The sequence below is a fragment of the Peromyscus maniculatus genome, chromosome 2 (assembly GCF_049852395.1).
Source record: "Peromyscus maniculatus bairdii isolate BWxNUB_F1_BW_parent chromosome 2, HU_Pman_BW_mat_3.1, whole genome shotgun sequence".
Classification (NCBI taxonomy): Eukaryota; Metazoa; Chordata; class Mammalia; order Rodentia; family Cricetidae; genus Peromyscus; species Peromyscus maniculatus.
In genome coordinates, this window is record NC_134853.1 from 37,925,362 (window position 1) to 37,940,910 (window position 15,549).

Below are 15,549 nucleotides of genomic sequence, written 5' to 3' on the forward strand. Positions count from 1 at the left end.
TTCCTACTCTTTGTCCCCTTTGCTGCTGCTGTGTCCTAAGCACCCTTCCCCTCTCTAAAATACCATGACATGGTATCTCCTATGATAACCGTGCACACCAATGTGTCCATGTCACAGCTGGCCTTGGCTGAGTGTTTCTTGTCTTTACTGATCTGTTATCCACTGGTCAGTCTTTACAGTATTTTCTGTGATGGGGAGTAAATGGAATAGCATCTGGCTTTTCAAGGAAAATAAGATTTACTGTCCTGACTCCCTCAGTGTACAGTCAGGTGGCATAAGGGTGTTCAAGTTCTTGTCACCATCTCATCTATTTCCAGAACATTTCCATCAGTGTCTATGAATCAAAAGATCTTTCTGTGTCTGGGTTACCTCACTCAGTATGATTGTCTGCAGCTTCATCTATGAACCTGTGAATTTCACAATTTCACTTTTTCTCAATAGCCAAATAGTATCCCATTATTAAATGCACCACAATTTCATTATTCATTCATCAGTTGATGGGCATAGAAGCTGTTTCTACTTCTTAACTATTGTGAATAGAGAAGTAACACACATGGAGAGTGGTATCTCTGTAGTAAGATACTATGTTCTTTGTGTATATTTCAAGAGTAGTGTGGCTTGGTCATATTCTTTATAAAGTTTAAATATCAATTCCTTACAAGATAATTTGATTTGCAAATAATTTTGTATTTTTTCTTTTTGAAATGTTCTTCTTTTTTACTCCCACCCTCCCTTCCTTCTTTCTTTTTTCTTATCATTCTCTTCTTCTCTCTTCCTCTCTTTTTCTTTCTGTCTCTCCTTTTTGTAATTTTTTTTGAGACAGTATCTTGCTATATAGCCCAGGCTAGCCTAAATCTCTATGTAGTGTTAGACTGGTCAAGACTGGTGTCAAACTTACAATTCTCTGCTTTAGGCCTCCAGGTGTTTGGATTAAAGGATTGACACCATGCATATGATATCAATCTGTTAGTTGTGTTGTTTTATATATCATTAAAAAAGAGATTTATTTATTTTATTTTATTAGTTGACTATTTAATGCCACATGTGTGTGATGCCTTCAGAGACCAGGAGAGGGCATCAGATCTTCTGGAACGGTTGTAAACTGCCATGTGGGTGCTAGGAACTGAACCTAGGTCCTCTGCAAGAGCAGCGTGTATTTGTGTTTGTAGTGGCTGAACCATCTTCCAGTGCCCCTCTTACCCATCTTGATGAATTTTGTATTGTTGTGGTTCCAACATGACATCCAGAGTGTGACATGCAAACACAGTTCTACAAAACTTTCTTCTTGTGTGTTTTCTAGGAGGTTTATAGTTTTTATTCTGATCTTCAGATCTTTGGTATCAAGCTAATATTTTTGCATATAGTCTGAGTTATGTACCTAGCTTCATTTTATTTTGTATGTGGGCATCTATTTTCACTTTTTAGTTTTCAATAAAGCTGAAAACAGCTTTGCAATTCTTGAAATTTCTCAGGTTAAGGCACCCTTAACAAATTTTTATAGGGACTCCTATGTTGATAGAAATAGTTGCTGATGCCATTCATTTAATGTCTACACATGTAAGATGTATTCATACTTGAACAAATAAGTTTGAAAAATTTGAAAAATTATTAAGTATAACATATAAAAATATTTAAATTAGTTAATATTAATTAAAATTTTATTAGTAAGTATCAACTATAATGGGTCTTTATATTGCTAGCTCTCTTAAACAAGTTAAACTTATGTTTCTCAATCTTCATAAACTTTATATCTCTTTTGTGAATTTCTTTTCTGAATTTGGTAACAAGAAAAACTGTAAGACTATAATATAACTGTAGGGAAAAGGGACTGGCTAAAGAAATCCACCCTGATGCTGGAGCCCAGAACTAGGGAAAAATGGCTCAGATCAGGGCAGAAAGAAATACAGTTTGGTTCAGTCAGATCAGAGCTATCTGGTCAACTGACTTGGGAAACCAACCAATCACAGAACAGGATAGTAGAATCCTGGGCCCGGGGTTGACTCCACCTCCAAGACTTCCTGTGTAAACCACCTTGCCTAGTCAGAAAAAAAGGCTGTTCTTTCCACCCTGGTAGAGGCAGCTACTCTCCTGGACTCCTTCCCAAATAAATCTCTTTCTCAATAGAGTTTTGGGTGTGAAGATCCTTGCTGAGACATCCCTCAGTGGACAAAACAAGGGAGAGCTGAAAGAGCCCAGCAAGGAGGAGCTGAACAGAAAATCTTTGCTGAGATCTTCACAGTGGACAGAGCAAGACAAAGCTAAAAAGTAACACTTTTCTCCGGAGCAGAAGGAGATTGCTACATTTCTGCAGGGGTTTCCCCTTTTGCAGAATGAAGCAAAAGAAGCAACATCTTAGGTTGGAGAAGCAGAACTCTGCTAGGAAGCCTCCTTAAGTGGGAGCTGAGCATAGCTCAGCTGTAGAGGCTCTCCAAGAGAGGAACAGTATTGATATATCCTGCTGGGAGACCATCCCCCATCATACCAGGTATATTTTGACTTTCCTGAAGAGTCAGGATACCCTTCCCTGCTGAAGCAGTTCCAGGCTTGACTCTCCTGAGAAAAATTTCCCTTCTAGGGTTGGGCTGCTTCTTTGCAATTCCAGCCATCATAGCTGTGCTAAACACCTTCAGGACAGAGATGCTGTTCTGAGCTGCTCGAGGTGTCTGGGATACTTTGCCTTCCAGGGCTGAACTGTCTCCTTGCAGCTCCAGCCTTCAGAGATGTGCTAAGCAGCTCAAGGTGTTACTTGACTCCCAGGTACTCAGGACACCTTCCCCAGAGTTGCAAAGTTCACATTTTGCAACCAATTTACTTACAATAACTATATAACTATCTCATCTTCAACCCCATCAGAGACCTGAGAAGGATAACTATTACCTGAGTAAACAGAAGGCAGAGCAAACAACTTCCAAAACCAAGAAACAACAGAGACAACTGGCTTCCTGGATAGTCACCCAAGGTTCCTCTTCAGCGTGTGGCATCCATCTTCAGCCTATAGGCCTAGACTGTCTGACAGACTTTTCTGTGAAGCAGGAATTTTGAACATTGTCCTGGTAAAATTTGGCAGTCGACTTCCTTTGTGCCCTGCTTTTCCAGTTTGTATAGCATACTGTCAGCAGTTGAGGTAAGGACAATTTCTTGCCCAATGGCTAGCTTTGCCACATTTGGAGCACATTCCATATGGAAGTTTTTCAATGCCCATCATCTTCTTTGAAGCAGATTGGTACTTTCAGGAGCAGCTGTGTCTCACTGTCATTGAAAAGCCTTGTGTTATTAAAACATCTTAAATGCCATATTCTGAAAGTCTCTGAAGTGTTTGGAGACCACCTATCTATCTATAATATATATCTGTTTAACCTTGAAAACATATCTAACATGACCACAAGTTTGTGACTAGCTACTAACCTGCATAGCTTTCAAGGACTAGAACTTACATTTTTAAATAAGCTGCATAGGTATAATACCTTAAACAAGAATAGAAACATATATATAGTTTGTTGTAACAAAAATAACATTAAATTTGTATTAATATACAAAAATCCATACCAACATAAAATATTTGAGAATAGTAGTTGCTTTTTAGTTTAAAAGAAGATTCAGTAATTTACCCCTTTATTCCATCATTCCTATATCCCCCCTTTATAAAAATTTTCATCTCTCATCCCCCTTTCCTCCACCCTCCCAACACTACATAGGAGAGAAAGAAGGATAGAGGAAAGAGAAAGAAAGAAGTCTCTTAATCTAGCTTCCTTTGTTTAGTTTCCTCCCTGACCATGACCAATAACAACTTGTAACCAACCCCTCTAAATAACAACAAACATCCATAACTCACCAAATGACCAAAAAATCACTCATCCTACCTCTCAAAACTGTGGGTGTCATGTTCTTCTTCTTTTTTTTTTAGACAGGGTTTCTCTGTGTAGCTTTGGAGCCTGTCCTAGAACTTGCTTTGTAGACCAGGCTGGCCTTGAACTCAGTGAGCTACTCCTGCCTCTGCCTCCTGAGTGCTGGGATTAATGACCTGCACCACCACTGCCCAGTGGGTGTCATGTTCTTAAAATTGCTTCTTGTTGTCTGGAGGTGACAGCATTTTTAGGGGACCCTGAGAAAATTGGGATGATGGTACCTGTATCATTTATTGTCTAGTCTCTGTGTAATGGGCTTAACTGAAGTCCTGGCTGGAGTGGTCTGTGAGGTTGCACAATCTCAGCTAGTAGCTTTGAAGTTGTCCTAATGCAGATTTTTGAGAAAGTGGCAATGGAGGAATTTTGAAGGAATCCATAGCTTTTTATTTCCTGTGAAAACAAAGGCTTAACCTCTCCCCAAATGCAATACATTTCCTGACTTCCATTCTCAAGTTTAGACATTCTTAAAATATATAGGCTGGTTTAATTCAGCAGTTTTTTTCCCACATTGGATTGTTTTCTGCTCATTAGCATTTAAAAAATTTCAAGTTAATAAAGCAGTATGTGATCTATCTCTGAGGTCTTTGTTAACTCTTTGTTTATTATTTTATTATTATATAATTATTATTATTATTATCTCTTAGAATATGATTAGATCTTTCTATAACTGCTTGTTCTGTAGGATTGTATGGTATGTATGTAATAACTTTTATGTTGTAATATGCAAGAAAACTGTTTCATTTTACTAGAAACATATGCTGGAGCATTGTCAGTCTTAATTTGTACAGGTATTCCTATAATGGCCATGACTTCTAATTACAGAATCAGCCTTTTTAGAACTTAAAATAATTGCCAATTGAAATCCTGAATATGTATCTATGATATGGTGCCCATACTTTAATTTCCTAACTCTGAAAATTGAAACACATCCATTTCCCAAATTTTATTTCTTTGGGTACCTTTTGGGTTACTTCCTGTAGGTAATGGAGTTTTGTTATAGAAAGAACAAGTAGGGCATTTCCTTGGTATGTTGTCAAATGATAGGAAAATTTTTCTTTAAACCTTTGCTGTTAACATGGTTTTTTTAAAATGAAATTCTGAGGCTTTTAAGCACAATTCCTATTAATAGCTGATCAATTTCATCCATATAATGGTAAATTATAGATTGTGGAAACTGTTTATGAATTATTTCTATTGGCTGTTGTAAAAATATTGACATAACATAGGACTGTTTAACATTTCTTCTGGCAAGACTTTTTTAAGAGGTTGAGATTTATAAGTAGGCATTGTAAAAGCAAATTTTTCTCTATCTTGCTCATGCAAAGTGATTGTGAAAAAGCAGTCTTTCAGATCAATTACTGTAATAGGTCATGCCTTAGGTAATAAAGAAGTTAAAAGGATTCCAGATTATAAGGAACCCATAGGCTGAGTGACTTTATTGATTCCTCTCAGATCTGTTCACATCCTTCATTTTCCAGATTTCTTTCTAATGACAAATACAGGAGAATACAAAGGTCTTGTGGACTCTATATGCTGAGCCTCCCTGTAACTTTTCTTCTGTCATAGGCCATTGCCCTACACAAGCAGGCTCATCAGTTAACCACTTTAGTGCCAGGGCAGCTGTTTTCTATCAGCAGTGGCCCCCTCCTATAAGGTTGACAAGCTAGCCTCTGCTATGTCCTACTTATGGACAACCTGGGCTGTCTGTCACTGTCTTTGATAACATTTTTTAATTTTTTAAATTAGGAACATCTACTTTTTACAACTAGTTTCTGAAGTTGGAACAACGTTAATCTGTGCTTCCCACTGCTGTATGATCTCTTCCCCATAGGTTTATGGCTATATTAGCCACATATGGCTTTAATTTTCCTATTGACCTTCTGGTCCTATGCATTTAATCCATTTTAGACTTTTTTTTTTTTAACCTGAGACAATGTCCCAATTCCTAGGAGCTGAATATTTACTTCCTGAAAAGGCCAATTTGCAGGCCAAGATTTTGCTGAAATTTTTATTACCTCTGCTCTTATGTCTACCAAACCTTCAATTTCAATGTCATTTATAAATACTTTTAGTTTTGGCCTCTGATTATCTATAGCAGCTTGCCAAAATACTTGTCTTTGTTTTCACCTGAGTTTTCTGTTTTATCTACTGAAGCTGCTATGACTTTGATATCTGGGTTATAAATGGCTATTTCCAGTGCTGTTTAATTGCCCTGTGTATGAGTTTTTCTGCTGCTGACCTGAAATGGCATACTTGAATTTGATATCAGGGCCTTCAAGAAGTCCCCTAGGGTTCCCCACCAAGGGGTTACCTTGTTTGTCCCTTGTTGATCTGCATTCATCAATCCAATACCAGCCTTTACCATACCTTCTGCATACTCCAGAAGGCTGGGGCCTTCTGTTTGTATTATTTCCAGGAAAAATATTGTTTCTAGGAACAATTTGCATACAATACATTTTAAAATGACCTTGCTTGGCACAGCTAAGAAATTCGACAATTTGGCTTTTCTCAAAACCTTTTAAAATTACTTCTCCTATTAAAGTTGCATCATAATTATCAAATCCGGTACCTTTATTTCTAATCTATTCATCTATTGGTGCTAATATTGCCTTTAGAAGCCTGATCACCTTTTTGCATTCAGAATTTTAATTTTCAAAACCCAAAGATTGATTAATCTTTACCTAGCTTCTGAATCTGATATGCTTCTATTTACAGCTGAAGTAAATCTTGGTTAAAAAAAAATCAATGGATGCTTCCTTTGAACTTTGTATAATTTTAGTAAATGGTTTAAACCTTTTTCTTGTTTCTTCAAACTTGTCCCAAGTACTTAAAGCTGCTGTATGGCACAGTGCCAAGGTTGTATCATCATATTCACCCTACATTTGTATCTCAGCAAATTGACCTTCACCTAGAAATTGATCTTGGGAACTGTTGATTCCTCTAGCGCCATTTCTCTGTTCTGTCTCTTTAGCTTCTTCCTTCTGCTATGACCACCACTGTAACTGAGGACCAGCTTTTAGGACTGCTTTTTTCATCTTTTCAGTCTTGGGTGATTACTCTAGTTTGACTCATCCAAGAACTTAATATTTGTTCCATGAATGGTGAATGCATACCATATGAAATTATGGCTTCTTTAAATTTTTTTAAATATAGCTTTTCTACAGGATTCCATCCAAATTCTTCATAATCTTGGAGGTACCTATTGTCTGCTAGTATTTGTCACATAGTAACTTAATAAGCTAAAGTTGGTATTCTAATAACTTTTGGTGGACCTTTATTTATTTCATTATACAGTGGCATGGCTGGCTCTTGTCTTAATCCCTCTGTCTCTGTCTTAGTATCTTTCTCATTTTTATTTATAAGTCTTTCTAATTTTTCTTCTTTTTTTCTTTCATTTTTCTTTATTAAGAAATTTTCTATTCACTCTACATACCACCCACACATCCCCCTCCTTCCTCCTCACCCCACCTCCAGCCCTCCCTCCCAAGCCATCCCACATCCCCACATTCCCCAAATCAAGGTCTCCCATGGAGAGTCAGCAGAGCCGGGCACACTGAGCCTAGACAGGTCCAAGCCCCTCCCCACTGCACCAAGGCTGCACAAGGCATTATACTACAGGTACCAGATCCCCAAAAGCCTGCCCACGCCCCAGGGATGGATGCCAATCACCCTGCCTGGGTGCCCCCCAAACAGTTTGGGCCAAGCAACCATCTTACATATCCAGAGGGCCTAGTCCAGTCCCATGGGGGCTCCACAGCCACTAGTCTACTGTTCATGGGCTTTCACTAGTTCTAATTTTTCTTCCAAGCCTTGTCTTTTATCAATCCATCTTTTATATTTTTTCTTTTTCCTATATCTCTAAAGCTCTTTTCTTTGAGAGGGCACCAAAAGCTACTATGGCTATTAAGAATAAAATGTGAAATACTAGAATGATAGTAATCATAATCAATATTAATCCAATCTCAATTAAGCCATCTATCTTTTTATTGTCTGTTTCTATTTTAAAATTATCTAATGTAGCACATTATAGGGTCCAAACACTCTGTGTTATGATATTTCCCATCCTTGTGTGGTTTATTCTTTTTATATTACTTTATTCTTTCTTTAAGAACTTCACTAAACTATTTTTCCCTATGGCTGTCTATACCCATTTTCTTTTCTTTCTTCAGCACCTAAGCACATTTTCAAGCATACTGTATCTGTTTAGAGGTTTTCTCAGTCTGGACCTGGATTTCTGTGCACCTTCACTGGCAAACATTCTCTGACCACATAAACCAAGCCTTAAAGGGCCAGGCCAACCACTGCAACCAACCTGACAGGAATGTGAAGCAGCATGTGGATTCACAAGCCTGCCAGAGAGGCTGCAGCATCTGTCTCTGGGAAAGTGTTTCTTTGAATTCTGTGCATCTGCAGGCTCCTCCAGTGGCTCTGCTTAGCACATGGCACTGGTGGCTGGCTCTGCCACCCTCAGGTTGGTCCAGCAGGCTTCCCCATTGGTTCTGGGCTGCAGCCACTGCTTGTCCTTCTGTGAGAGTTGAGCCTCACACTTCAAAGTACCATTCAGGGACTGCATCTACTTGCTCCAGCTCTGGGAAGTTGCTGGGCCCGTGATGTGGGAGATTCTTCTCTCCAGTCTTCCACCAAGTAACATGCCACCAAGTAGCATGCCAGCTGCTCATAGACCCTACTCAAACACTAGGTTGCCCAACAAGGCCTCTTACAGGAGTCATTAGCACCATGTTTGTCTTAGATACTGCAGTTGCTAGGAAGCTGCATCTGGCTCCTTCTCTGGGACTTTTCTTAGCTTTCTCAGGCTCTATGCTTGGAAATATGTGCCCCCTGTTTGGGCACCAAATGTAATGTGTCTTTTTTTATATTGCTAGCTCTCTAATAATGGCATGGTAACTCTTTATTAATTATAAAAGCTTAGGCTTGTTTTTCAACTATCTCTTAAAACTTAAATTAACCTATTTATATTAATCTACACTCTGCCACATGGCTTATTACCTCTCCTCAGTACAGTACCACTGACTTCCTCCCTGTCTGGCTGGCAAATCTCTTGTGCATCAGATTCTTTCCTTGAGTTCTTATCTCTTCCTGGAACTCCCACCTATCCTTTCCTGCCTATCTATTAGCTGTTCATGTCTTTATTAAACCAGTCAGAAGGTGCCTTAGGCAGGTGAGGAAAAACAGAGACATCTTCACATAGTGTACAAAATATTATCCTAACAATCAATCATACATACTATGATTTTTCATACATGTTGTTTAATGTATTCTGTTTCAACTCACTCCCACTTATTGTGTTTTGTCCCTTTCCTACCCTTTGATCCTTTTCCTCCTCTCATTGAGTACCCCCTGACTACTTTCATGGTGTGTGTGTGTGTGTGTGTGTGTGTGTGTGTGTGTGTGTCCCCTAGTGAGTTAAATTAAAGTTTCTCACATGAGCAGTTACTTATGAGGTGAGGAGCTATTTATAAGAGTATGGGTAATGCAATGATTAACTGCCTAAAAATCTTCAGGGAAGGGAGGGAGTTGTGGCAGTTTCTCTGATCCATAAGATGTTGATGAACCCAGTTTTTGGCAGGTCTTGTTTAGGTAATCATAGATGCTGTGATTTCATAAATGCAATAGCCTTGTCATTCCTGGAAGACTGCTCCATAACACACCTCTCTTTCCTCTGCTTCTTACATTATTTTGGTCCCCTTTTTCATGGTGTTACCTGAGCCTTGGAAAGGATGATACAGATGACTGATTTAGGGCTCAGCATTCACGTCATTTATTTTTAGCACTCTGACCAAGTAAGAGTCCACATTAATCACTGCCCAATACAGAAAGAATTTCCATGGACTAGAACTTAAAGTAGAACTAATGTGGGGAATAAATCTACATGTTCAGAAGGACGTTCAATGGGCACAGTATGCCTATTTAACATGTAGGAGCTTACCACTAGAACCCATGACCTCTTCAGCCACAGATTTTGATGAGTCTTAAAGTACCAGGTGTGATTTCACCTCCTGTACCATTTCCAAATTAGCATATTTGGATTTCTTCCTTTCCTATTTGTATCCCTTTTGTTTACATGTTTTGTCATATTACTCTAGCTAAGACTTCCAGGACAATATTGAAGAATACAGAAAGTGTACACTGTTATCTCGTTCTTGATTTTAGTAAAAAGTCTTTGTAGCTGGAGAGTTTTCTCTCCGGGTCCCACCAAGCCCCAGCAGTCTGACAGCCCACTTATAAAATAAACACACAGACGTTTATATTATTTAAACTGTTTGGCCTAATGGCTCAGGCTTCTAGCTATCTAGTTCTTACATCTTAAATTAATCAATTTCCATAAATCTATATCTTGCCACATGTCTCTTGGCTTATCGGCATCTTTACATGTTGTTTGTCATGGTGGTGGCTGGCAGCATTCCACTTCTCAGAATTCTCTTCTCTCCTTGTCCCGTCTATACTTCCTGTCTGGCCACTGCCCAATCAGCAATTTATTTATACAGTGATATCCACCGCAATTCTTTGAGTTTTTCCCCATTAATAGAGTACCATTGAAAAACAATATTTCTAATAGATCAATAGTGAACATAGGTGTGCAAGTATCTCTGTAATAGGATATAGAGTCCTTTGGGTATATATTCAGGAGTGATATAACTGGGTCATATGGAAGTTCTAATTTTAGTTTTTTCAGAAAATTTTACACATCATGATTTCTACTGTGTCTCCAGTTTCCACTGTGACCAACAGTGATTTCTTTTCCCCACATACTTGGCAGTGTTTGTTGTCTTTTGTTTTTTCAATTGTAGTCATTTTGATAGGGGTGAGATGGAATCTCAAAGTAGTTTTAATTTGTATTTCTGTCATTGCTAAGCATTTCTAACACTTTGAAAATTATTTTAAAAATTTATTTATTCTCCTCTCCTATATTACATCTGACTGCACTTTCCCCTCCATTCACTCCTCCCAGTCCCTCCCTACCACTTCTCTTCCACTTCTCCCCCTCCTTTTCTCTTCAGAAAAGATCAGGCCTCCCAGGGATATCAACTGAGCATGGCATAACATGTTACAATAAAACTAGGCACATACCCGCATATCAAGGCTGGATGAGACAACCCAGTAGGAGGAAAAGGGTTCCAAAAGCCAGCAAAAGAGTAAGGGACAACCCCTATTCCCACTGTTAGGAGTCCCACAAGAACACCAAGCTATACAACCACAACATATACAGAGGACATAAGCCATACAGGTTCCTTGATTGCCACTTCAGTCTTTGTGAGCCTCTATAAATTTGCTTAGTTGATTCTGTGGACTGTGTTCTTGTGGTGTCTTCAACCCCTCTGGCTCCTACAATTCTTCCTCCCCATCTTCCTTGGGGTTCCCTGAGCTCTGCCTAATGCTTGCCTGTGGGTCTTTCCATCTGCTCCCACCTGCTGCTAGAGAAATGCCAGTGGCTGTGTCAGAGCAACAGCAAGTGGCAATTGAAGTTCCGGTGTCAGCCTACCAGAAGAAAAACTCTCTGAAGGGAATGTCTCATCCAAGCAAGGCTTACGAGAATACACACTCCATAATATCTTTTGCTTGTGCTTTGTCATGTTGTTGCTGCTACATACTTTTCTCTGTTATGTGATATAATGCATATGGTGTGGGAAGTCCCCCATTGCCTGAATTGTAGTGTGTTTATCTCATGAATGCATCTCAATCTATTGGGGATCTTTATCTATGATGACTCCTCCTTATGCTGTATTGTCCATTTGACATCAATAATGTTAGTTTAAGTCAGGGATGAAAAATTCACTGGAAGCTGTTTTATATCACAACTCAGGTTGACATAGAAAAAAAGTTGAATTTCCCTAACTGCCAAGGCAGCTGTACACTATTAGGTGATACAGAGCTTCAGAGTATCTTTAGATTATACCAGGTACCGTGATAATAGTTTTAAACATAAACCATTCCCAGGAAAAGCATCCCAATTCACAAATACATAATAGCCAGCTGTCTGATTTGTTGAACCAAGGTTAAAGGTGCAAAGCAACCTAATTGCTATTCCAGTCTGTCTTGCTAAGTCTCACTGATAACATAGGGCAGTGATTAAGTCTGCACAAATTCCTTACCTCAATTTTATGGTATGTGTATATATCTTGAGTATTCAGAATTCAGCCAACTGTTTTTTATGTTGGGCCCTGAAATTGCACAGGTGTCAGGGAGCAATTAATTGAGGTCTAGGGACAGAAATGGCTTTTATTCAGATATACCATGGGGGAAGATTTTCCAATTGTCCAGAACTACAAAGAATAATCTGACTTCATAGCCCCAAGAAGAGTTGCAAGTTTCCTTTTTTTTTTTTTGTTCTAATGTTAAACAAAGGACAGAAAAATACACTTTAAGATTTAAAATGCTTTCAGTGTCACTGTGCCTTTGGAAGTGCTGAGTGAGTTCATATTAAGAGATATAAGGTAATTCTGAGTCTCAATCAAAGCATTTGTGACACTTCTCTCCATGTAAACATTCCCAGTCCAAGAAAGTCTGATATTTTACAAGACTGTTAATCACAAAATGTTAGTTTAAAATGTTATTACACTCAGAAATATAGGATGTAATACACAATATCCTTATTTTTCTTAGACTCCTCAATAGTTTAGTTCTATAACTCCTTTAAAATCCTTTATAAGACTATGTAGGTAGATAACAATGACTGGTTGTTTCTTTGCAGCTGAAAGTTACAGCACACCAATTAGGGAGTTGAGATTCATTGAATGTAAGTTGTTGGGAATGACTCTGTTTCTTATCATTTACTTAAAAAATTGATTTGACATTCAAATGTAAGTCTTATATTCAACATGAAAGATTCTGTTGGGTATGTGTAGCTGTGAAGAACAAAGAGATTCAGATTCAACAAGAGAGTCAACATGAGAGAATAAAAAAAGTTACCATCAAGAAAATATGTGTGAGTTTTTTCCTTCCCTAAAAACCTTGTAAAAGTCTAAGTTTTATGATGCTGTAGACTTTCCCTTTGAGTCCTGTCTGTAGACTGGAAGCTGCTTCTTCCTGGGCTATGACAGAGGTAGCTTCTTTAATGATAATTGTGCTAAGCTCCTGCCTAAGAGTATAGCAGAATATCATTAGTGATCATTTTGTTGCCTCTGTTTTTTTTTTTTTTTTTTTTTGAGGGGGCAGTCATGTTTGATTTTATCCTTGGTCTCTGGGCTATCCAGCCTCTGGTTCCTGGCCAACTAGGTGGTGTCAACGTGGGCTCCCTCTCATGGTGTGGATCATAGGCTGGACCAGTCATTGGTTGGCCTCTCTCACAAGTTCCGTGTCACCTTTACCCCAGCACATCTTGCAGGCAGGGCACATTGTAGGTTGAAGGTTTTGTGGCTGGGTTAATGACCCAGTTCCACCACTGCAAGCCTTGCCTGGTTACATAAGATGGCTTGTTCAGGCTCTGTATCCCCCATTACTAGGAGTCTTTACTAGAGTCACCTTTGTAGATTCTAGGGAGTTCTCATTGCATTAGGTTTCCACATTGCCCCCCAAATGTACCCTCAAATCCACTCATGTCTCCCAGTACTCTCTCCCTCTATCCCTCCACTCAGCTTGATCCTTCCTGTTCCCATCTCCACTTGATCCCAGTCCACCCATGAAATCTATTGTTTCGCCTTCCTAGAAATATCCTTGCATTCCCTCTTGAGTCCTCCTTGTTACTTAGCCTCTCTGGGTCAGTGGATTACAGGATAGTTATCCTTTACTTAATAGCTAATGTCCATGTATAAGCAAGTACATACCATGTTTGTCTTTCTGGATCTGAGTTACCTCATTCAGAATGATTTTTTCTAACTCCATCAATTTGCCTGCAAATTTCATGATGTCATTGGTTTTAACAGCTGAGTAATACTCCATTGTGTAAATTACCACATTTTCTATGTTGTGAACATAGGTGAGCAAGTGTCCTTCTTATAGCATGGAACATCCTTTTGATTATGTGTTCAAGAGTGGTATAGCTGGGTCTTGAGGTATATCAATTGCCAAATTTCTGAGAAATTGCCATACTGGTTTCCAAAGTGGCTGTACAAGTTTTCTCTCTTACTAGCAGTGGAGGCTTGTTCTCCACATGCTCTCCAGCATGAGCTGTCACTTGTGTTTTTGGTCTTAGCCATTCTGACAGGAGTAAGATGAAATCTCAAAATCATTTTGATTTGCATTTCCCTGATGGCTAAGAATATTAAACATTTCTTTAAGTGTTTCTCAGCCAATTGAGTTTCCTCTGTTAAGAATTCTGTTTAGATCTCTACTCCATTTTCTAATTGCATGTTTTGGTTTGTTGATGTATAGTTCCTTGAATTATTTGTATATTTTGCTTATTAGCCCTCTGTCACATGTTAGGTTGGTGAAATTTTTTTTTCCCATTCTGTAGGCTGCCTATTTGTCCTATTGATAGTGTTCTTTGCCTTACAGAAGATTTACAGTTTCATGAGGTCCCATTTATTAATTGCTGTCCTTAGTCCCTGTGCTATTGGTCTTCTATTCAGGAAGTCTTTTCCTGTGCCAATGAGTTCAAGGCTATCCCCCACCTTTTCTTTTATCAGATTTGGTGTATTAGCTTTATGTTGAGGTCTTTGATTCACTTGGTCTTGAGTTTTATTCAGTGTGACAGATATGGATCTATTTGCATTTTTTTACATGCAGATATCCTGTTTGACCAGCACCATTTGTTGAAGATGCTTTCTTTTTTCCATTGTATATTTATGGCTTCTTTGTTAAAAAAAAAATCAGGTGTTTTATAGGTGGATTTATGTCTGAGTCTTCAATTCAATTCTATTGATGCACCTGTCTGTTTTTTATGTGAACAATATGCTGTTTTTATGACTATCACTCTGAAATAAGGGATATCAGGGATGGTGATACCTCCAGAAGAAGTTCTTTTACTGTATAGGATTTTTTTTTTTTTTTTTTTAGTAATTCTGTTTTTTTTTTTTTTTCCATATGAAGTTGAGTATTGTTCTTTCAGGGTTTGTAAAGAACTGTATTGGAATTTTTATGGGGATTGTATTGAATTTGTAGATTGCTTTTGGTAAGACGGGCATTTTTACTATGTTAATCCTACTGATCCATGAGCATGGGAGATCTTTTCATCTTCTGATATCTTCAAATTCTTTCTTCAAAGACTTAACGTTATTGTCATATGGGTCTTTCACTTGCTTGGTTAGAATTATGCCAAGATACATTATTTGTGATGTTTTATATATTTATATATATATATATATAAATTAAATATATATAATAAATATTTATATTTATATAAATATTATATTATATTTATAATAACACCATTATTATAAAGGGTGTTGCTTACCTGATTTCTTTCTCAGCCCATTTGAATATAAGAGGGTTATTGATTTTTTTTTTGAGTTAATCTTTATTCAGCAACTTTGCTGAAGTTATTTATCAACTGTAGAAGTTCTTTGGTAGAATTTTTGGTATCTCTTATGCATGCTATCATATCATCTGCAAATAATGATACTTTGACATCTTCCTTTCTAATTTTTATCCTTGTGATCTTGTTCAGTTGTCTTATTTCTCCAGCTAAAACTTCAAGTACTATATTGAATAGATATGGAGAGAGTGAATAGCCTTGACTTGTTCCTGA

The 15,549-nt window shown here is 38.1% G+C and overlaps 1 long non-coding RNA gene across 1 annotated transcript in view; it reads left to right on the forward strand.

The window, feature by feature from the left end:
* Nucleotides 1–2,044: 2,044 nt before the first annotated feature.
* LOC121827172 (uncharacterized) overlaps nucleotides 2,045–15,549 on the forward strand; it is a 141,576-nt gene continuing 128,071 nt past the window's right edge. The window contains exon 1 of the long non-coding RNA XR_013048844.1: nucleotides 2,045–3,124. This is a non-coding gene — a long non-coding RNA (uncharacterized LOC121827172). The remainder of the gene's footprint in view (nucleotides 3,125–15,549) is intronic.